We start from the raw sequence: 22,675 nt of genomic DNA, 5'->3' as shown, positions 1-22,675 counted from the left end.
TGTTTCCGCTGAACATCAGCAAGGCGAGCCATGGCCGTGTAAGATGTTCTAAAATGGTAAGAGATTTTCCTGGCCCATGCAGATCCCTCCATATAGGATTTCTGAATCTTTACCTTTGTTATGATTTAGGAGTTGTTTGTCTAAATTCTTAACATTCTGTGAGAACAGGGGTTCGCGATACATCGGTCAGACACCGAAGATCCCAAAAAGTTCTTAACGTGGTGGAGGTCTCCACTGATGAGGAAGAGTCGGAAGAGCAGACGGAGGGAACGCGGCCCCTCCCCCACCTGATGTTGGCGAAATGTTGGAGGTAGAGTCTGAGGAGCCCGGACCCTCCCAGCCACGGAATTCCCTTCCCCCACCTCCATAGGAGGAGGAGGATGTCTAGACCCCCCACCAGGAGGGTAAATCTGTGCACACATCAATATAATTTGGTATACATAACATATTCACAAACATCCCACGATCCCCCACCACCCTGCATCTCCGGAGATGCAATTCACATGTGTAAGGAACCCTAACAATAGAAGCCCTTCGTTAACATGTCTGCCTGTTTAGCTGAGCAGCCTTTGCGACCCGGTTCACAAGCGATTATGCCTGAGGGCCGGGTGTTTGTTGGTCCGTAATGTCCGCAGTGTTTAAAAACATACTTCACACAATGCACACATTTGTTTGTAACATGATTATTTTTATTTATTTTTTACAAACAGTAATGAAGAAATGCATCAAATGCATGGCCCAGATGCAGCGTGACCACCACAAAAACATGAAGGAAGTTGACAGGATTTTCTTTTGTGTGAACAAACACTAAGACTGTTGCTTTGTTTTTTTCTCCTGTGTGAATAAACACTGAAGTTTTGTTTTACAAACTGTTTATTTTGCCTCAGTTCTGCGTCCGCTTACCCTGCCTACCAGAGTGAAAATCCTCACAATATATACAGTCGTGGCCAAAAGGTTTGAGAATGACACAAATATAAATTTTCACAAAGTTTGCTGCTAAACTGCTTTTAGATCTTTGTTTCAGTTGTTTCTGTGATGTAGTGAAATATAATTACACACACTTCTTTATACTTTTTCAAAGACTTTTATCGACAATTACATGACATTTATGCAAAGAGTCAGTATTTGCAGTGTTGGCCCTTCTTTTTCAGGACCTCTGCAATTCGACTGGGAATGCTCTCAATAAACTTCTGGGACAATTCCTGACTGATAGCAACCCATTCTTTCATAATCACTTCTTGGAGTTTGTCAGAATTAGTGGGTTTTTGTTTGTCCACCCGCCTCTTGAGGATTGACAATGAGATTAAGATCTGGGGAGTTTCCAGGCCATGGACCCAAAATGTCAACGTTTTGGTCCCCGAGCCACTTAGTTATTACTTTTGCCTTATGGCACGGTGCTCTATCGTGCTGGAAAATGCATTGTTCTTCACCAAACTGTTGTTGGATTGTTGGAAGAAGTTGCTGTTGGAGGGTGTTTTGGTACAATTCTTTATTCATGGCTGTGGTTTTGGGCAAAATTGTGAGTGAGCCCACTCCCTTGGATGAGAAGTAACCCCACACATGAATGGTCTCAGAATGCTTTACTGTTGGCATGACACAGGACTGATGGTAGCGCTCACCTTTTCTTCTCAGGACAAGCCTTTTTCCTGATGCCCCAAACAATCGGAAAGAGGCTTTATCGGAGAATATGACTGCCCCAGTCCTCAGCAGTCTATTCACCATATTTTTTGCAGAAGATCAATCTGTCCCTGATGTTTTTTTTTTTTAAGAGAATTGGCTTCTTTGCTGCCCTTCTTGACACCAGGCCATCTTCCAAAAGTCTTCGCCTCACTGTGCGTGCAGATTCGCTCACACCTGCCTGCTGCCATTCCTGAGCAAGCTCTGCACTGGTGGCACTCCGATCCCGCAGCTGAATCCTCTTTAGCAGACAATCCTTGTGCTTGCTGGACTTTCTTTAAACGCCCTGAAGCCTTCTTAACAAGAATTGAACCTCTTTCCTTGAAGTTCTTGATGATCCTATAAATTGTTGATTGAGGTGCAATCTTAGTAGCCACAATATCCTTGCCTGTGAAGCCATTTTTATGCAACGCAATAATGGCTACACGCGTCTCTTTGCAGGTCACCATGGTTAACAATGGAAGAACAATGATTTCAAGCATCACCCTCCTTTTAACAGGTCAAGTCTGCCATTTTAACCCAATCAGACTGACATAATGATCTCCAGCCTTGTGCTCGTCAACATTCTCACGTGAGTTAACAAGACAATTTCTGAAATGATCTCAGCAGGTCCTTTAATGACAGCAATGAAATGCAGTGGAAAGGTTTTTTTGGGATTAAGTTAATTTTCATGGCAAAGAAGGACTATACAATTTACTCTTCATAACATTCTGGAGTATATGCAAATTGCTATTATAAAAACTTAAAGGGGTTGTCCGGGTTCAGAGCTGAACCCGGACATACCCTTATTGTCACCCCGGCAGCCCCCCTGAGCCTAGCATCGGAGCATCTCATGCTCCGATGCGCTCCCGTGCCCTGCGCTAGATCGCGCAGGGCACAGGCTCTTGTGTTTTCAATAACACACTGCCGGGCGGTAACTTCCGCCCAGCGGTGTGTTCGGTGACGTCACCGGCTCTGATGGGCGGGCTTTAGCTCTGCCCTAGCCGTTTTACTGGCTAGGGCAGAGCCAAATCCCGCCCATCAGTGCCGGTGACGTCACCGGGCTTCCTGTCAGCGCCATAGAGAGCCCCGGGACGTCACCGGAACTCAGAAAAATGCCTTTGCCCTGTGCAATTTAGCGCAGGGCAAAGGAGAGCATCGGAGCATGAACTGCTCCGATGCTCATGTCAGGGGGGCTGCCTGGGTGAAAATGGAGGTATGTCCAGGTTCAGCTTTGAACCTGGACAACCCCTTTAAGCAGCAACTTTTCCAATTTCCAATATTTATGTAATTCTCAAAACTTTTGGCCACGACTGTACAGTCATACTCTATTTTTCGCCCTATAAGAGTTTTAGCTTGTGGGCAAATATGTAGAAGATAATATCTTCTACATATTCGCCCACAAGCTAAAAGTAGGAATGGATCAGTGTCCGGCTCTATATTACTATATACAGTATTCATTTTTTAGAATATTTGTTATATTCTAAAAACATAATATATACTAATATAGCGAATATTCAAAAAAAAAAAATATATAAAGCGGCTGAACACCCGCGATGCTCGAGTCAAAATAGTGTTCGGACCAGTATGCTTGCCCAACACTAATTACTGACCAAATGCTGACCGAGTGAAGGCGGATTCTCAACAGACAGGATCTGTTTTTTTTGGGGGTTATTGTTCTGATGGATCAGAGGAAGGGCAAAATAATCAGTGACTTCAACACAAACTTACTGCTGACACCCTCTTCACTCTGTCAGGGGGGCTCCACTTGTATAAGTGTTTCATAGAACAGGTTCTGAAGACATCTATTTGGAATCAGCTGATGAGGGTGTAAAAGGAGTGCGCTCTTTCACGCTAAAGTAGGATCTTGGGCCTCTGCACGGTTCTTTATACCTGGGGCTAACATCGACCTGTAAGGCTGAGTTGACACTTGAGTTACTTAGTCAGTTTTGGCCATGTAACTGTCCAAATAAGTGAAGTGTGCAGTGATTCTAAGGCTGAGTTCACACGGGCGAGATTTCCGCTCGGGTGCAATGCTGGAGATGAACGCATTGCACCTGCACTGAATCTGGACCCATTCATTTCTATGGGGCTGTGCACATGAGCTGTGATTTTCACGCATCACTTATGCGTTGCGTGAAAACCGCAGCATGCTCTATATTGTGCGTTTATCACGCAACGCAGGCCCCGTAGAAGTGAATGGGGCTGAGTGAAAATCGCAAGCATCCGCAAGCAAGTGCGGATGCGGTGCGATTTTCATGCATGGTTGCTAGGTGACAGTCTATTCACTGTATTATTTTCCCTTATAACCTGGCTATAAGGGAAAATAATAGCATTCCTAATACAGAATGCATAGTGAGGTGGTCAATTGAGGGTTAAAAAAAATAATCAATTGGTGATGGACCATGTGATTGGAGCATGTGATCTGACGTCACCACAGGTCATTTAGCCGACAGCTCATCATTAAAGAAGTAAGAAGAGACCGGCAGCTACGCGATCAAGAGGAGAAGGTGAGTTAATTGTTTATTTTTTTTAACCATCAATTGACCACCTACTATGCATTCTGTATTAAGAATGCTATTTTTTTCCCTTATAACCATGTTATAAGGGAAAATAATAACATCTACACAATACCTAACCCAAACCTGAACTTCTGTAAAGAAGTTCGGGTCTGGGTACCACAGTTGGTTTTTTATCACGCGCGTGCAAAACACATTGCACCCACGCAATAAAAACTGAACATCGAAACGCAATCGCAGTCAAAACTGACTGCAATTGCGTACCTACTCGCGCGGGTTTGCCGCAATACACCGGGACGCATCCGAACCTAATCCGGACAGGCTCGTGTGAATTCAGCCTAAGAGTGACGCCTGTCATCTGCATGTCATACTGACTCACAGTATTGTTTCACTACCACAGCAGACTCCCTATGTGTGTTACTGCAAGGCACAGTGTTCTACACCACTATACAGGCTCTCTGCAGCCATGAAATAGCTGTTTTTAACGCGATTCAATTGAATAAATTGGGATTGAATAAAATAATTTTGGAAAATTTAGAGAATCGGCCAAATCGAATTTTTGAATAATTCGCTCATCTCTAAGTATTTCTATTGCATGTGTTCCGTCTGCTATGATCTAGTGTATACGCCATAAAATAGCTATGTGCAAGCTACAAATCTCAAATATGGCACCTTTAGAAGTTTGCGGGTCCATCATCTACCATACAGTCATAGAGGTCCTTCTTTAGTTAGATATAGTGTATATGCCATAAGATAGCTATGTGCAAGCTACAAATCTCAAATATGGCACCTTTAGAAGTTTGCGAGTCCATCATCTACCATACAGTCATAGAGGTCCTTCTTTAGTTAGATTCCATGGGGTATGCTCCATCAGATGCTATAGTACAGAAATATTTTCCTAGAATATTTCCATAATAGGACGCCATAGGTACCACAAAACGTGAATTTCTTTGTGAAATTCAGCAAAATCGAATTTTTCTAAAATTCGCTCATCACTACTACCCGGAACCCCTGAGAGAAGACGTTAGCACTCCTGTGACCACTGCAGCCTTTTCTTTTTCTTTTTCAAATTCTTTTTATTGATTTTCAAATAGAAGGGACAATTACAAACAAAACAGTTTGCAGGACATATTAGCAGAAATATAAGCAATGTAGCACACAAATACAGAAAAGGAAACAAGTACTGATGCTTTAAGTACATTCCGTGACAATTGCTAGAGACTTGTAAGCCTTTACAGATAATGATAGCCGGAGACAAAACATCAGCAAGGGTACTAGACTCTCTAACACCATCACTATGTCTACTTCTTATAAAATAATCTCCTGTTTGAGTTTACATTAATTCTAGTTGAGCAGAGAACCTCAGCTCCTTTACACTGCACTGGTCTGTTTCCAGACAGAAGCCGTCTCTTACATGGGTACCTTGTCCTGAAACTCGTATGTAGGCGCTGAGTACGGGGCTGTATGGAAGCTATTTCGCTGGATGCTGCTCAAGAGGCTAAGCCTGCTGGAGGGAAAAATCTTGAATAATATGAGAAATAACATCTAAACAAGAAGGGAAGAAAAAAACGGGGAGGAATCAAAGGTAGGGAAGAATAAAGGGAAGAGGTGTTGGGGGGAGGGAAGGGAGGGAGGGAAAGGGTGGTACCATTAAGAGATAGTGGCTTAGATTTGTTTACTAATTAGGTGGGGAGGAAACACCCACAACTCCATGTTAGGTGGCTCTGGAGTTAAAATTAGCTGCTTCTATGTGAAACAGAAGGAACAGATTGTGTGCTTTTCCTAGATGATGTCCAGTTTACCCGGGGAGTCCAAATTTTTATATATTTATTGTGAGTCCTCATTTCCCAATGTGATAATTCTTCTAGTCTGGAAATTGAGGCTACTTTTCCTAGCCATTGAGTGTTGAATAGGTTTCCTTGTGTTTTCCAATTAGATGCTATGAGTAATCTGGCTGCCGCCAGAAGGAACCTTAGTAAGCTTTTCTCATGGAAGGTCAGATTATTTGGTAATATATTTATATTTTGGGGTGGTTGGGAATTTTAATCAGTTTTTTCTCTAAAATACCGTTAATGTTGTCGAAGATCTGTGACCAGAACGTTTTTACTACTGGGCATGTCCACCAAATATGTAGAAAGGTGCCTCTGTCATTTAAGCATCTCCATCATTTATCTGACGTGTTACTATACATCTAACTTAACCTAACTGGGGTAAGGTACCATCTGGAGATTACCTTGTAAGTGTTTTCTTGTATGTTTACACATCTTGAGGACCATTTTGGTGACGCTAATATCAATTTAATGTCATCATCTGTGAACTTAACATTTAAATCCCTTTCCCATTCTCTCAAAAAGTATAATGAGCTCGGAATTTCCTCATGAAGGAGATTCTGGCTGATATTATGTATAAGTTTTTTAGGGATCTGGGTTAGTGTGATTAGTTTCTCAAACCAAGATGGCTCTCTAATTTAACCTTCTGAAGACATTACCTTTCTCAGTACATTAACAATAAGATTATAGTGTAATCTATTGAGTTGTAGGGTCCCCAGTTTCTCTCTCATTGTCTTTAGATCTGGGAAGCTCCTATCTGGGTCTAACTGATCTGCCGGAGGAGTATTATTATTCTTTACTTGTGTTGGCAAAGTTTTAAAACCTTCTCCAGCTGTCAAGAGATAATCACCAAGGCTTAACAGATGTGAAGGGTATTTTGAGCAAAGGTCTCTTATATGTTTTAGCTTCCATATGGACAATGTTGCGTGGACTAGCAAGTTATCTTTATTAGTGGTAGGAGCTGTGAGTGGATCTGTGAATACAAGGCTTTTTAAAGGGTATCCTGTTATTTCTTCTTCTAATTGGATCCAGTGTTTATGTTTCGGGCGTCTCACCCAGTCAATGATACGGGAAAGATGAACTGTTGAAACATATCTGTCAAGTGATGGTAGACCAATACCACCTTTAGTGGGAGGTAGCTGGAGGATTTTATGCGAAATCCTTGGCTTTACTTTGTCCCAAACATATTTCGAACAGACTTTACGGAAGGACTCAGTGAAGTGCTTTGGTATTTTAATCGGTATAGCTTGAATGAGATAAGTAAGTTTGGGTAGGATTAAGGAGTTAAACATGTTTTTACGACCTATCCACGAGAGAAAGGTGGGGGACCAGGAGTTCAGCAGACCTGGGATAGAATTTAATAGAGGTATGTGGGTTAATTTATATAATTTACTGAGGTCTGGTGGAATATTTACTCCCAGGAATTTCAGGGAGTTTCTAGTCCATTGGAAATCGGAATTATTTTCTAGATGTTGTAAGGCTTTGGTGGAGTAGTGGATGCCCATTGCCTGAGACTTGGAGATATTTATTTTAAAATTAGAGATCTCACCAAACCTTTCAAAGGTGTTTATGATGTGGCTGAAAGCTTGTTTGGGATTTGAGACCACTAAGAGGAGGTCGTCTGCATAGGCCGCTTGTTTAATTTCCAGGTCGCCGCATTTTAGGCCTTTAATTTCAGGGTTTTGTCTTATGGATTGTAATAAAGGTTCTATTGACAAAATAAATAAGATAGGGGATAGCGGGCAGCCCTGTCTCGTGCCATTGCTAATATGTACTGCCCGGGACAGAATGTCATTTGTTTTTACATAAGCGGTGGGTGAAGCGTACATTGAAAAGATTGCTTGTATAAAGGGGTCTGGGAACCCAAAACTGCGAAGAGTATTATTAATGAAGGGCCAGGCTACTCTATCAAACGCTTTTTCCGCGTCTGTCCCGAGCAGTACAATGGGGGATTTACATTTTTGGGCTAAAATCATAGAATTAATAATTTTATATAGGCCGTCTTTCCCTTCCCTACCTGGCACGAAACCTGATTGATCAGGGTGAATTAAGTCTTGGAGTAGGGGCTTTATTCTAGCTGATAAAATTCTGGCATATATTTTAAGATCTAGATTTAATAAGGAAATAGGCCTATAACTTGAGCAGAGTGAAGGGTCTTTTTGTGGTTTTGGGATCAGAGTTATGTGTGCACTTAAGGTTTGAGTAGTGAAAGGTGTTCCTTTTAGAGCCGAGTTATATAGTTGTGCTAGGTGGGGAGCTAATATATCTTTGAAGGTTGAGTAATATAGGGCTGGGAGGCCATCTGGGCTGGGGGACTTTCCTTTGGCGATAGCTTTGAGGGTCTCCAGGACTTCTTTCTCAGATATTGTGGCACATAAACATTGTGCCTGAGATGTACTGATAGACGGGAGGTTTAGCTTCCGCAAAAACTCCTCTGAGGAAGCCAACTTCCTTTTTTTAACTTCTTCAGAGTCTGTCTTATTGATGTTATAGAGTTCTGAATAGAAGTCATGGAAAGCCTGAGCAATCGACTCATCATCTCTGAGCAGTTGCTTGTTGCCTGACTTAATAGAGGGAATTCTAGATTTACGTTTACGTTGGAGTGACAAAGCTAGCATAAATTTGGTAGGTCTATTGCCATGAGCAAAGAACTTTTGTTTTGAGGCCAGGTATAATTTTGCTGATTGTGCATTAAGGTGAGTTTTTAGTTCCTCTCTGGCAGTGTTAAGTTTATCTAAAGTATCTCTTTTTTTATGTCGCTTGTGTGCGCATTCTAGACTAGAGATCCTTGAGAGAATTTCTTCAGTTAGGGTGATAGTTTAGTGAGGGAGGGGATACCAACACTGCATAAGCCAGAACAGAAAACCTGGCCCTCCATCTTTACCACAGTAGGAAGATGGGGGGTGTTATCCTCCTGTAAACTCCTTACAGAAGGTAATTTGGTATAAACAAGGGCTAGCGGGGAAAAAGTTCCTCAGTCATCTTCGGTGATGAGACGTCTCGGAGTCATCTTCCCTTGTCTTTTCTTATTTTTCAAGGCTTTGCTGGACAACACGGTCTCCCAGGTGGTAGGGGGAGGGGTCTCGGACGGAATAAGGACATCTGTGACAATGAACCAGTCTTGGTTGTCTAAGTCCTCTATTCCAAGAGCTGTGAGGACATCTGGTAGATCTTTTTGTGTTCTGATAATGTACTTTCTTTCTCTCCAGATTATTAGAATACAAAAGGGGAAAAGCCAACGGAAGGCAATTTTCTTGTGCCTGAGGTAGTCAGTTAGGGGTTTTAATATGCGCCTCTTGTTTAGTGTAGCAGCAGTTAGGTCTTGAAAAAGTAGAATTGGGGATTTTTCATATTCGATACGCTCCATTTCTCTTGCCTTTTTCATAATGGCCTCTTTCTGTGCGAAATTCAAAAATTTACATATTACATCTATTGGGGGTTAGCCTGGTTTTGGTTTATGAGCTCTTTCGATGACTATGGCTTCTTGTGTGTTGTTGTCTAATAGTGAATTGCAGATTTCTTCAACAGCTTTAGGTACTGCTTCATTCGCGACGGTTTCTGGTATTCCTCTGAAGCGAATATTGTTTCTTCTGCCCCTATTATCTTGGTCTTCAATGTAGTCATGAAGATAATTTATATGCTGTTGATATTTTGAGAGGGTGTCAGAAGCTTGTCTAGTATAGTTAGTGAAAGCTGTTTGGTTGGTTTCAAGCGATTCTACTCTGCTGCCAATCTGTCTCATTTCCCTCTTAATTTCTGATAAGTCCTCCAGGACTGGGTTTAATGCGTCTGAAAGTGCTCTGGAAATGAAAGATCTAGACCGTGGAAGTTCTGACACTAGTTCTGTTGCATCTTCGTTGTCACTGTCACCGTCTTGTGATCTTGCTGCATGTTTTGATGATGCACCTTTCGGCGTGGAGATTTGGGCCCCTGCACTACTTTGTGATTTCTTCATTACAAATTTGTTTAGGCCCGTTTGGGACAGGTGTGAGAGTTTAGACTGACCTTGGTAGTCCTGGCTAGCGCCTTTGCATTTACCTATTTTTACCATAGGTGCATTAAACTTAGAAACACTGTAAAGCTGGGTGTCACCTGTGTCTTTAGTTTACAAGAGCAGGTTGTTTATGGCATGTCTGTGCTTCTCAGACAAAAGTGCACAGAGACTTGAGTTCCTCTATATTACAAAACTATTATAGATTAATAGTGTTCATGAAACAGATTTTCTTCACAGATCTTTCTATCCCACTTCTTTGTGCTCTGCAGAAAAGTCTATTTGTGAAGAGGATAAATTGGGTCACTGGCCCTTTAATTGCGAGAGTTGTGGAAGATATGGATCTTCTGCTGAGGATCAGAGAAAAATTGTAGGCAGCCTACTTATTGAATAATGGTATTAGAGGAGATCTTGCTGGCGCGGTATGGGAGGGAGGTGGCTGCAAAGGGGGAAGGTAGAAGGTCTAAACGTGTCAAATCCGAATTTGTAAGTAATTTTAATTACAGGTTGAACTGGTTGCTGGCTGAACTGAAGGGCAGCGTGAGATTCGGGTTTGTGTAACGGTAAGTTAGGGTTTCTTACCGGAATAATGTTTCCCCTCCTGTATGGATCTCCTTCTTGCTTCGGCTGTTATGGTCTTGGCGCGAAGCGTCTGCCGCCCGTCTGTAACAGTGGCATCCAGGCGTTTGTTCCTGGTCTAGGCCGCAGGTGGAAAGACGGCTCCAGAGGTCTGAAAATGTCCAATAAAGGCTCAAAATGATCCTGGACGCAATGCCAAGCCGACTGAGGGCTCTCCAAAGTTCAAAAAATCTTGTAGCAATCAGGATGTCCCAGATTTTGCCTTAGATCGCAGGAGCTCATGCAAGGCGCTTCCTCTCTGCTCGGCTGCAAGCCACGCCCCCCCCTTCCCCCCCACTGCAGCCTTTTCACAGCTTACCAAGCACAGTGCCGTACACTTTATATTGGCTGTGCTTGGAATTATTCTCAGCCCCATTCACTGGAAGCGCCTGTGCCTTCTCAAACAGCTGATCAATGGGGGTCCCTGGTATCAGACCCCCAATGATCAGATACTGATGACCTATGCTAAGGAAAACCCATTTAAGGCTAGTTCGACCTTTAAAAGCCCCACCAAATGCCCAATAAGAGGTGTATGTATTGTACACATGCACAACTATACAATACACTGAAAACATTAGAGAATTGAAGCTTATACATGTGCATGCATTGCAAAGTGTACTCAACTGGAACTTTGTAGAAGTAAGCTTTGAGAAGATGTTGAATCAGCAGTCTTAGGATATACTGCATTATTAAAGGTGTCTTTCAACCATAATGTGGAATGTGTGCTTATGTGCACTTCCTTTTGTTAATTGCAGAATTTTTCCAACTAATATGGGGTAATTGTACTAATTGCCACATTGCCTTATAGGGATTTTTTCCTCCCTTCAGGTCAACACAATAAGCTTGTAGGATGAACTTGATGAACCTGTCTTCTTTTAACCTTATCAACTATATGACATAAAATACCTGTTTGGCAAAATAGAAAAAAAAAGGTTACTATTTTTCTGGCTAATGTGGTACCACTCTATTTCTCGTTGTGCAACCTTATCAACTATGTAACTATGATGAATTTGTCTGTGGCTCTTACTTAAATCTATGGGGCACACTGCTTACAAAATGCATTCTTTTGCAGTAATTGAAAGACATGCTGCAAAACAAAAACAAAAAACTAGACAGCTAATAAGCACAGCAAAAACTTGGACATATGCATCTCTAAACCTAAATTCCAGCACATATTTAGAAACACATTTACTTTATAGACAAAATGCATCCAGGAAAGGACATCCCAGACTGGGTTACCTAGGGCCCACCAGTAAAATTTATTTTGGGGGCCCACCATACGGATAAATTCAAATATAATAAATAATTTAACAAGTTTTTTATATGAACATAGGCTGCTTGAGGTGCTGTACATATGTATGTATGTATGTATGTATGTAGTGCAGTAAATCTAATGTGTTATATTCCACTTGTGCAGGGGGTGGGAGACTAGGGGCCCACCTTGCTCAGGGGCCCATCGGGGGATTCCCCTGTACCCCTGTGGGCCAGTCCGAGCCTGATCCCAGACAAGAAGGAAAGTTCTCTCTAAACTCCAAGGAATGCCTGTGGAACTGCACCTGCCCATTCCCATCTAATAATAAAATGACAATTAAAATGTTATTGCTTGCACACAAGTACAACATACGCTTAATTTTGTAGCAAAGAATGCCAACATAGACTCAAGGAAAACTGACTTCAAATATTACCCTTATGAAACACACACACACACATACAGATACACACTGTGGGGATTTGTTCTGATAGGTAGGTTAGCGGATGCAGTATAAAGGCAACAAGAAAGTCTTTGAATTAAACAGTTCAGTGTTTATTCACACATTAAGTAAATGACAAAACAAAAAGTCTGTTTCAAGGAAAACAGTCACCTTGTGATTCTGGTGTTCGTTCACACCATGCAGCAAAGAAAAAGTCCTTGGACAAAGCAGACTCCACCTGCTTTCCCACCAACAAGGTAGCAGGCCTTAATCTAGGCCCAAACTCCCAGGTCCCAACACAGAGACTGACAGAGCTCCACTGTCAGAGAGTAGTAATCCACACCACCTGACAGTGCTGCCTGTGTTTTATAGCCCAAAACCAAGACCCGGCCTGGAACGTGGGGAGTAGTCACTCACCCAGCACTTTGACTACTCCCAGTAAGAGCTGCCCTGGATCAGCTATTACAGCAATACTAAATAGCAACGTGTCAAACAGCCACTGCTGCTAACACATGAAACCGGCTCTTACTTCACCGAGGCCAGCAACCTCGGTGACACATATCTATCCCTTGAACCCTCCTACATACCATCCCCCTTTGTTCAATCTTGAGGGGGTGAACACACGCCAAACAGTGTACCTGAGACAGGGCATACGGGTTTTCTTGCAACCGACCTGCCCTGTGTTCCACCGAAAATTAAAAATGTTGTAGGGAGAGAAACAATCGGGTGACCCGGGCATTTCTATCCTTGGCCTGGCTTGTCCACTTGGGAGAGGAGTGGTCAGTCACCAGGTTGAACTTTCTCCTCAACAAATAGCAGAGAGACTCTAGTGCCCACTTGATAGCCAGGCATTCTTTCTCCACTATACTGTACCTGGTCTCTGCTGGGGTGAGCTTACGGCTGAGGAAGACAATGGGCTGCTCCTCCCCATTGACTTCCTCAGACAGTACAGCACCGAGGCCTACTTTGGCGGCATCGGAATGTACTATAAACTCCCTTTTGAAGTCGGGCGTCACCAAAACCAGGGACCCATACAGGGATGACTTCAAAGCGGAGAAAGTCTCTTCCACCTGACCATCCCTGTGGACCATCACTGACTTGCATCCCTTAAAGAGCCCTGTCAATGGTGCAGCCAAACCTCATATAATATCCCACCATTCCCAGGAATGACTTTACTTGCCTAGTAGTGACAGGTCGGAGCCAATTCCGTATTGCCTCTATTTTGTTCACTTGGGGCTTGATGACTCCGCTCCCAACGATATACCCCAGGTATTTTGTCTCCTCTAACCCTATTGCACATTTCTTTGGATTAGCTGTTAGTCCAGCCTTTCAAAGGGGGTCCGCTACAGCCTGTACTTTTGGTAGGTGACTTTCCCAGTCAGTACTATGAATGACAATATCGTCCAGGTAAGCCGAAGCGTACCGATTATGTGGACGCAGCACATTGTCCATGAGCCGTGGAAAAGTGGCAGGGGCGCCAAGGAGACCAAAGGGTAACACCTTATATTGGTACAGCCCCTCTGGTGTGATGAAGGAGGTTTTCTCTTTGGCGACCTCTGTCAAGGGCACCTGTCAGTACCCTTTGGTGAGGTCCAAAACAGAAAAATACCGGGCTTGGCCTAACCTCTCAATAAGCTCATCCACCCGAGGCATGGGATACGCAAATTTAGAAATCTTACTTAGTTCGCGGAAATAGTTACAGAACCGTAACGTCCCATCCAGCTTGTGTATTAACCACTTTCCGTCCGCCCATAGGATATAAACGTCCTATGGGTGGATCTCTATTTCTGAATGGACGTTTCTGAACGTCTGTTCAGAAACTGCAGCTGCACGCTAATCGTGCAGCTGCTGATCGGGTTGCCCGCTGTCAGTGACAGCAGGGCAACCCTTAGAGAAGGCAGGGACAGTGCCCAGGTGTCCCTGCCTTCTGGATCACTGCATACACAGCGCTCGCCGAGCGCTGTGTATGCAGAGCAGGAAGCGCTATGCGCTTCCTGTTCCGGCCCGGCGGTCATGTGACCGCCGGGACCGGAGAGTGCAGGAGCTGTGTGAGGTCTTTCACAGACCTCGATCAGCCCTGCACTGAGGCTGTACAGCGCTGTATTGCGCTGTACAGCCTCTCTGGGGGGTGTATTTTTCCTGTAACTGGGGCTACTATGTCAGCCCCAGTTACAGGAGAAATCAACAGTGAAAAAGTGAAGTAAATGTCCCCCAGAGGTCTTGTATGACCTTATGGGGGACGAAAAGTGTAAAATAAAAATAAATAAATAAAGGGTTGAAAAAATAAAATAAAAAAAAGTTTCACATGTAAAAAAAAAAGTCCCCAAGTAAGGAATAAAAAAAAAAGTTAAAAATAGAAAAAATAAAATAGACATATTTGGTATTGCCGCGTCCGTAAAAACCAGCTCTATAAAAATATCACATGACCTAAGCCCTCGGGTGAACAGCGTAAAAAAAATTAAAAAAACTGTGTCAAAACAAGCCATTTTTGTCACCTTACATCACAAAAGGTGCAACACCAAGTGATCAAAAACGCGTATGTCCCACAAAATAATACCAATAAAACTGTCACCTCATCCCGCAAAAAATGAGCCCCTACATAAGAAAACCTCTCAAAAAATAAAAAAAACTATAGCTCTCAGAACATGGACACATTAAAACATAATTTTTTTGTTTCAAAAATGCTATTATTGCGTAAAACTTTAATAAATGAGAAAAAGTATACATATTAGGTATCGCCACGTCCGTAACAATCTGCTCTATAAAAATGTCACTTGACTGAACCCCTCAGGTGAACGCTGTAAACATAAATAAATAAATAGAAACTGTGCTAAAACAACCAATTTTTTGGTCACCTTGCCCCATAAAGTGTTATAATGAATGATCAAAAAATCATATGTACCCAAAAATAGTACTAATAAAACTGGCACCTTATCCCCTAGTTTCCAAAATGGGGTCACTTCTTGGGAGTTTCTACTGTAAGGGTGCATCAGGGGGCTTCAAATGGGACATGGCATCTAAAAACCATGTGGAGTTCCTTTTCTTCTGCGCCCTGCCGTGTGCCCATACAGCAGTTTATGACCACATGTGGGGTGTTTCTGTAAACCGCAGAATCTGGGTAATAAATATTGAGTTTTGTTTGGCTGTTAACCATCGATATGTTAAAGAAAAAATTTGAAATTAAAAAATTTGATCTCCATTTTCCTTTAATTCTTGTGGAACGCCTAAAGGGTTAGCAAAGTTTGTAAAATTGGTTTTGAATACCTTGAGGGGAGTAGTTTCTACAATGGGGTCATTTATGGGGGTATCCACTATGTAAGCCCCACAAAGTGTCTTCAGACCTGAACTGGTCCTTAAAAAGTTGGTTTTGGCAATTTTCTTAAAAATTTTAAGAATTGCTTCTAAACTTCTAAGCCTTCTAACGTCCTAAAAAAATAAAATGACATTTCCAAAATGATGCCAACATAAAGTAGACATATGGGGAATGTTAAGTAATAAATATTTTATGAGGTATCACTTTTTGTTTTAAAAGCAGAGAAATTGAAATTTTGAAAATTGAGAATTGTGAAAATTTTTGGGTAAATTTGGGATTTTTTCATAAATAAAGGTGAAATATTTTGACTCAAATTTATGACTATCATGAAGTACAATGTGTCACGAGAAAACAATCTCTGAATGACTTGGATAAATAAAGGCGTTCCAAAGTTATTACCACATAAAGTGAGATATGTCAGTTTTGTAAAATTAGGCCTGGTCAGGAAGGGGGCAAATGGCCCAGATGGGAAGTGGTTAAAACTATTGGACTGGCCCATTCACTTTTCAACTCCTCAATGATGTCTAGTTGTAGCATTAGCTGCACTTCTTCCGAGACTCGGGTACCCTGTATGGTTTCAACCGGACTCTGGCCTGAGGCCCATTCACTTTTCGACTCCTCAATGATGTCTAGTTGTAGCATTAGCTGCACTTCTTCCGAGACTCGGGTACCCTGTATGGTTTCAACCGGACTCTGGCCTGAGGCTCAGTGACAATGTCATGTTGGATGGTAGAAGTACGTCCAGGGAGGTTCGAGAACACATACGTGTTCCAACTAACGAACTCCCAGGCCTCCTGAGCCTGTTTAGAGTAGAGGCTGTCAGCAATTCTTACAGCGGCAACTGCTTCCCTTGCATCAGAGAAAGGGGCCGGAACCTCTTACCCTAGAAAACCCGGACGCGGGCTGTCTTCCGTAGAGGTCTCCCTATCCTTCCACGGCTTAAGTAAATTTACATGGTAGATCTGTTCCGGCTTTCGCCGCCCTGGCTGGTGTACCTTGTAGTTCACATCTCCAACTTTCTCGAGTACCTCGTAGTGCCCCTATCACCAGCCAGGAACTTACTGTCCACTGTCGGTACCAGAACCAAAACCTGATCACCCTTGTTAAATATCCGGACCCGAGCCTGCCGATTATAGACCCTACTCTGGACTGCCTCCATAGGTTTCCTAACAAGCGGCAACACTGTCTCCATCCGCTCTTGCATTTGAGTGACATATTCAATTGCACTTTTGTACAGTGTGGGTTGTTGTTCCCACGCCTCTTTGGCTATGTCCAACAGACCGCGAGGATGTTGGCCATATAGCAGTTTGAAGGGCGAGAACCTTGCAAAGGCCTAGGACACCTCTCACACTGCGAACATGAGATAGGGCAGAAGAAAGTGCCAATCCCTCCCATCCTTAGACACCACTCTTTTTAATATGTTTTTTAATGTTTGATTAAACCTTTCTACCAGGCCATTCTTTGCGGATGATAAACAGATGTCCGTAGCTGTTCTATGTGCACTAACTTACAGAGTTCCCTTATTGATATAAAACAGGTCCCCTGGTCAATCAAAACCTCTTTAGGTAGTCCCACTCTGGAAAACATCTCCATTAACTCCTTAGCTATGAGATTGGCCGATGTATGTCGCAGGGGCACAGCCTACGGGTACCGGGTGGCATAGTCTAGGACTACCAAGATGTAGTACCCTCTAGCGGACTTCAGTACTGGGCCTATGAGATCCATAGCGATTCGCTCTAACGGAACCTCGATAAACGGGAGAGGTACCAGGGGACTACTGAAATGTGGCTGGGGGCTAGTTATCTGGCAGGTAGGGCAAAACTTACAATATTCTTCCACCTCTCTGAACATACTGAGCCAGTAAAACCACTGTAGAATCTGGTCCTGCGTTTTCTGCCATCCCAGGTGTCCCCCGAGCACATTTTGGTGGGCTAGATTCAACACGGCTTGCGATACACCTTGGGCACCACCAGCTGTTCAATATGCTCACCCCGTAGTTGGTTTACCCGATACAGCATCTTCTGATGAACCACAAAACGGGGAAACATCGACTCGGCCCCCGGTTGTTGGGGTTCACCATCAACTATTACAACATTTTTCCAGGCCCAAGATAGTGTTGGGTCCTGGTGCTGTGCTGTATTGAAATTTTCCCCAGAGACGTTGAGGTCTGCCAACTCAGGATCCGGCAGCAAATCCTCCACGTCTCCCACCATTACACTCAGTGGGGTTGTCTCCCCCTCTTCCACCACAGTGGCGACCACCCCTACCGCTGCCCCTTCGGTCTCAGGTTCCCAGGGTTCCGGTTTCCCCCCTGAGCAAGGCCACTCTACTGGGGTTACACCTGTCTCCCCGGTATCGGTAACTTTCGTATCAGGCCACAGGGTCGGGAAACCCGGGAAGTCTCTCCCAATTATCAGTTCATAATGTTAACCACCTCGTGGGTCCACTTGCCGGCCACCGTGGACAGAGACACCAGGGAGGTGGGATAGTCCTTTAAGTCTCAATGGATGCACACGACCCCGAATTTTCGCCCAGTATACTCGGGGGGCAGCACCAGGGCAGCTCTTACCAGGGACACCAGACTCCCTGATTCCAGCATAGCCACCGGCAGAGTGTCTCCCACTTCCACCTGGCACAGGTGGCTATTGTCTATAGTCTCGGGAGTACCTGTTGCACACAGCTTCCTGGCATACAATGAGTGGTGGTAGCCATAGTTAGTATCCATGGGTTCGCACCCAAGGGGCACAATCGGCCCTTATGTGGCAAGGCTCCTGACACAGCCAGCAGACTGTCGGAGCTGGGTCTGCAGGGGGTACATCCCAGGCGGGTTTTGCTGGCACCGGGTCTGGGGTGGAGATTTACTACCTACTACGGAGGTTTTGACTGCCCCCTCCCAGAAGAACGCCCCTATAGATTCCTGGTAGCCTCATAGCGCTCCACCAGGTCGACCATCTAAAGGGCATTACCAGGAGACACCTGGCCGATCCAGTGCTGGAGAGGGTAGGGCAAAGCCCTCCAGAATACATCAGCCAACAGACGGTCAAGCATAGCAGTGGAACTCAGCGCATCAGGCTGCAGCCATTTTTTCAACCAGTGTAACAGATCATAATACTGAGGTCTCACGGGTTCAGCCGGGTTAAACTCTCACTGATGCACCCACTGGGCCTGGACCAACACATTCACCCCCAGTCGTGCCAGAATCTCACCCTTTACTGTCGTGTAATCGGCCGCTTGATCATCCGGTAAGTCAAAAAACACCTGCTGGGATCCGGATGCCAGGAACGGAGTGACGACCTCAGCCCATTGATTTTGGGGTAGCTTCCCCCTCACGGACACCTTTTCGAACAACGCCAGATAGGTCTCGACGTCGTCCGAGGGGGTCATCTTAGGGATCCCCGCAAAGACCGGGGGTTTCCTGCTGATGATTATTAGCAACCCACTACTGCAAGTTAGCTTCCACGAGGGCTTCCATGACAGCTTACATTTTGTCAAGGGACACGGGTTGTAATCTCGCTGGTTTGATGTAAGACATACAACCGTGCCTGAAAAACTAAAAAATTTTCAGCCTTCAGGCTGGACTCTCTGCACTTGCCCGCATCCTCCACTAATTGTGGGGATTCGCAGGTTAGCAGACGCAGTACAGAGGCAACAACAAAGTCTTTGAATTAAACAGTTCATGTTTATTCACACATTAAAGGCAACCAATCATCAACTTTATGCTGACCTCACTGAGAGCAGCATAAAATTGTGACAGAAATGCTGATTTCAGCGGTGTGCCACTCATGAGCTAAATGTAAGTGGTTGCCAAGAACCAGAATCATAATTATTGCAGCACAGGCTCTGAAAAGAGTCGAATCTACCTGAGAAGAGTCATGGTTATACATAATCTCCTGCTTTCCTGCCCACCTGCTAATGATTGTCAGTTATCTCCTAGACAGAAAGGGAGAAAACTCGATAGAAGCTTGTCAGTCATCAGCAGGAGAGCAGAAATTCATGAATAACCAGGACTCTTCTCAGGTGGCTGGGAATCTTTTCAAGGCCCAGTCTGCAATGATTGTGATGTTGGTTCTTGGCAACCACTTACTTTTAACTTAGAAATGACAGATCGCTGTACTCACCTGTCTCTACTTTATGCTGACATTTGTATGGGCAGCATAAAGTTGATGACAGGTTACCTTTAAGTAAATGACAAAATAAAAAGTCTGTTTCAAGGAAAACAGTAACCTTGTGATTCTGGTGTTCGTTCACACCATGCAGCAAAGAAGTCCTTGGACAAAGCAGAATCCACCTGCTTTCACACCAACAAGGTATCAGGCCTTAATCCAGGCCCAAACTCCCAGGTCCCAACACAGAGCCTGACAGAGCTCCACTGTCAGAGAGGAGTAATCCACACCACCTGACAGTGCTGCCTGTGTTTTATAGCCCAAAACCAAGATCCGGCCTGGAACGTGTGGAGTAGTCACCCACCCCAGCACTTTGACTACTCCCAGTAACAGCCGTCCTGGATCAGCTAATACAGCAATACTTAATAGCAACGTGTCAAACAGCAACTGCTGCTAACACATGAAACCGACTCTTACTTCACCGAGGCCAGGAACCTCGGTGACACATATCTATTATTAATGATCATCCCTTGATCCCTCCTACAACACACACACATACATACACACACATACATATACACACACATACATGCTCTGCTTGAAAGCAAACAGTGCAAAAACTACTGACCCACATTTACTAATATGAGTACAACTAGGCTCTGATGCAAAATGTGTCAAAATATGATGCAATTTGGCGCATGTAGGTTTAGAGAGAATATCTAACACTAGCCTGAAAAGGTGGCGTGGCTTACTGGAAAAGGGGCATTAGTTGACTTACTTGATGGGTGCCTGGACTAATATGCAATACTTAGCGCCAAAACTGCACCACAATTATATTGTACAATTCTGTCGCAAACTAAGCCAGCCAGTAGAGGCAATATATAACGCGACCTGACAGTCGAGTTATGAGTGAGAGACCTTGTTTAAATGGCAAAATCTTTTATGATCTCATCAGAAGTACAGTAGCTCGGGAGTAAGTACATAGCCGCAGAGCACAACAGGAAGAGAAAAAAACAATAATTTTGCTTCGGTAACAGGGTGTGTGGTGTAGGGTCCTGAGAAGCTATGTAACAATTTCATTTGCATGGACATTGTGAGTGTATAATTCTGTCAGCAGTGATGGGGAAGTGGGTAGGCAGCAATCACCTCTGCTGGGGCGAGCAATCATTACTGCTATCATTTGAGGCGTTTTGGTGTCCGCCTGACGATGCAGAACCAAATGGATCCATCCTGACTTACAATGTAAGTCAATGGGGACGGATCCGTTTTCACTGACGCAATATGGTGCAATTGAAAATGGATCCGTCCTCCATTGACTTTCAATGTAAGTGAAGACGGATCCATTTTGACTTAGATTTTTTTTTTTTATGAATAATACAAATAGTTCCATTATGATCGGATACAAGCGTTTGTATTATTGGTGCGGATCCATCTGTGCAAATACAAGACGGATCTGCACCGAACGCAGGTGTGAAAGTAGCCTTAGTTATTTCTTTCTGTTTAATTTTCAGTTCATTCATCAGTTTAAGCCCCTGAGGCAATGGGCATGCATGAGTATCCTAGAGCTCTCTTGTGTGTATTGGGCTCCAAGTAAATAGCTGTCAATGTTGTTTGCATGAAGGCAATGGTATTTTTTTTAAGCTAAAATGGTGCCATTTACTGGTCTTTATACAGGGAGTGCAGAATTATTAGGCAAATGAGTATTTTGACCACATCATCCTCTTTATGCATGTTGTCTTACTCCAAGCTGTAAAGGGCTCGAAAGCCAACTACCAATTAAGCATATTAGGTGATGTGCATCTCTGTAATGAGAAGGGGTGTGGTCTAATGACATCAACACCCTATATCAGGTGTGCATAATTATTAGGCAACTTCCTTTCCTTTGGCAAAATGGGTCAAAAGAAGGACTTGACAGGCTCAGAAAAGGCAAAAATAGTGAGATATCTTGCAGAGGGATGCAGCACTCTTAAAATTGCAAAGCTTCTGAAGCGTGATCATCGAACAATCAAGCGTTTCATTCAAAATAGTCATCAGGGTCGCAAGAAGCGTGTGGAAAAACCAAGGCGCAAAATAACTGCCCATGAACTGAGAAAAGTCAAGCGTGCAGCTGCCAAGATGCCACTTGCCACCAGTTTGGCCATATTTCAGAACTGCAACATCACTGGAGTGCCCAAAAGCACAAGGTGTGCAATACTCAGAGACATGGCCAAGGTAAGAAAGGCTGAAAGACGACCACCACTGAACAAGACACACAAGCTGAAACGTCAAGACTGGGCCAAGAAATATCTCAAGACTGATTTTTCTAAGGTTTTATGGACTGATGAAATGAGAGTGAGTCTTGATGGGTCAGATGGATGGGCCCGTGGCTGGATTGGTAAAGGGCAGAGAGCTCCAGTCCGACTCAGACGCCAGCAAGGTGGAGGTGGAGTACTGGTTTGACCTGGTATCATCAAAGATGAGCTTGTGGGGCCTTTTCGGGTTGAGGATGGAGTCAAGCTCAACTCCCAGTCCTACTGCCAGTTTCTGGAAGACACCTTCTTCAAGCAGTGGTACAGGAAGAAGTCTGCATCCTTCAAGAAAAACATGATTTTCATGCAGGACAATGCTCCATCACACGCGTCCAAGTACTCCACAGCGTGGCTGGCAAGAAAGGGTATAAAAGAAGAAAATCGTCGTCCGAGGGGGTCATCTTAGGGATCCCCGCAAAGACCGGGGGTTTCCTGCTGATGATTATTAGCAACCCACTGCTGCAAGTTAGCTTCCACGAGGGCTTCCATGACAGCTTACATTTTGTCAAGGGACACGGGTTGTAATCTCGCTGGTTTGATGTAAGACATACAACCGTGCCTGAAAAACTAAAAAATTTTCAGCCTTCAGGCTGGACTCTCTGCACTTGCCCGCATCCTCCACTAATTGTGGGGATTCGCAGGTTAGCAGACGCAGTACAGAGGCAAC

This window comes from Bufo gargarizans, chromosome 1 (genome assembly GCF_014858855.1).
Source record: "Bufo gargarizans isolate SCDJY-AF-19 chromosome 1, ASM1485885v1, whole genome shotgun sequence".
Taxonomy (NCBI): Eukaryota; Metazoa; Chordata; class Amphibia; order Anura; family Bufonidae; genus Bufo; species Bufo gargarizans.
This window is presented reverse-complemented; position numbering follows the sequence as displayed.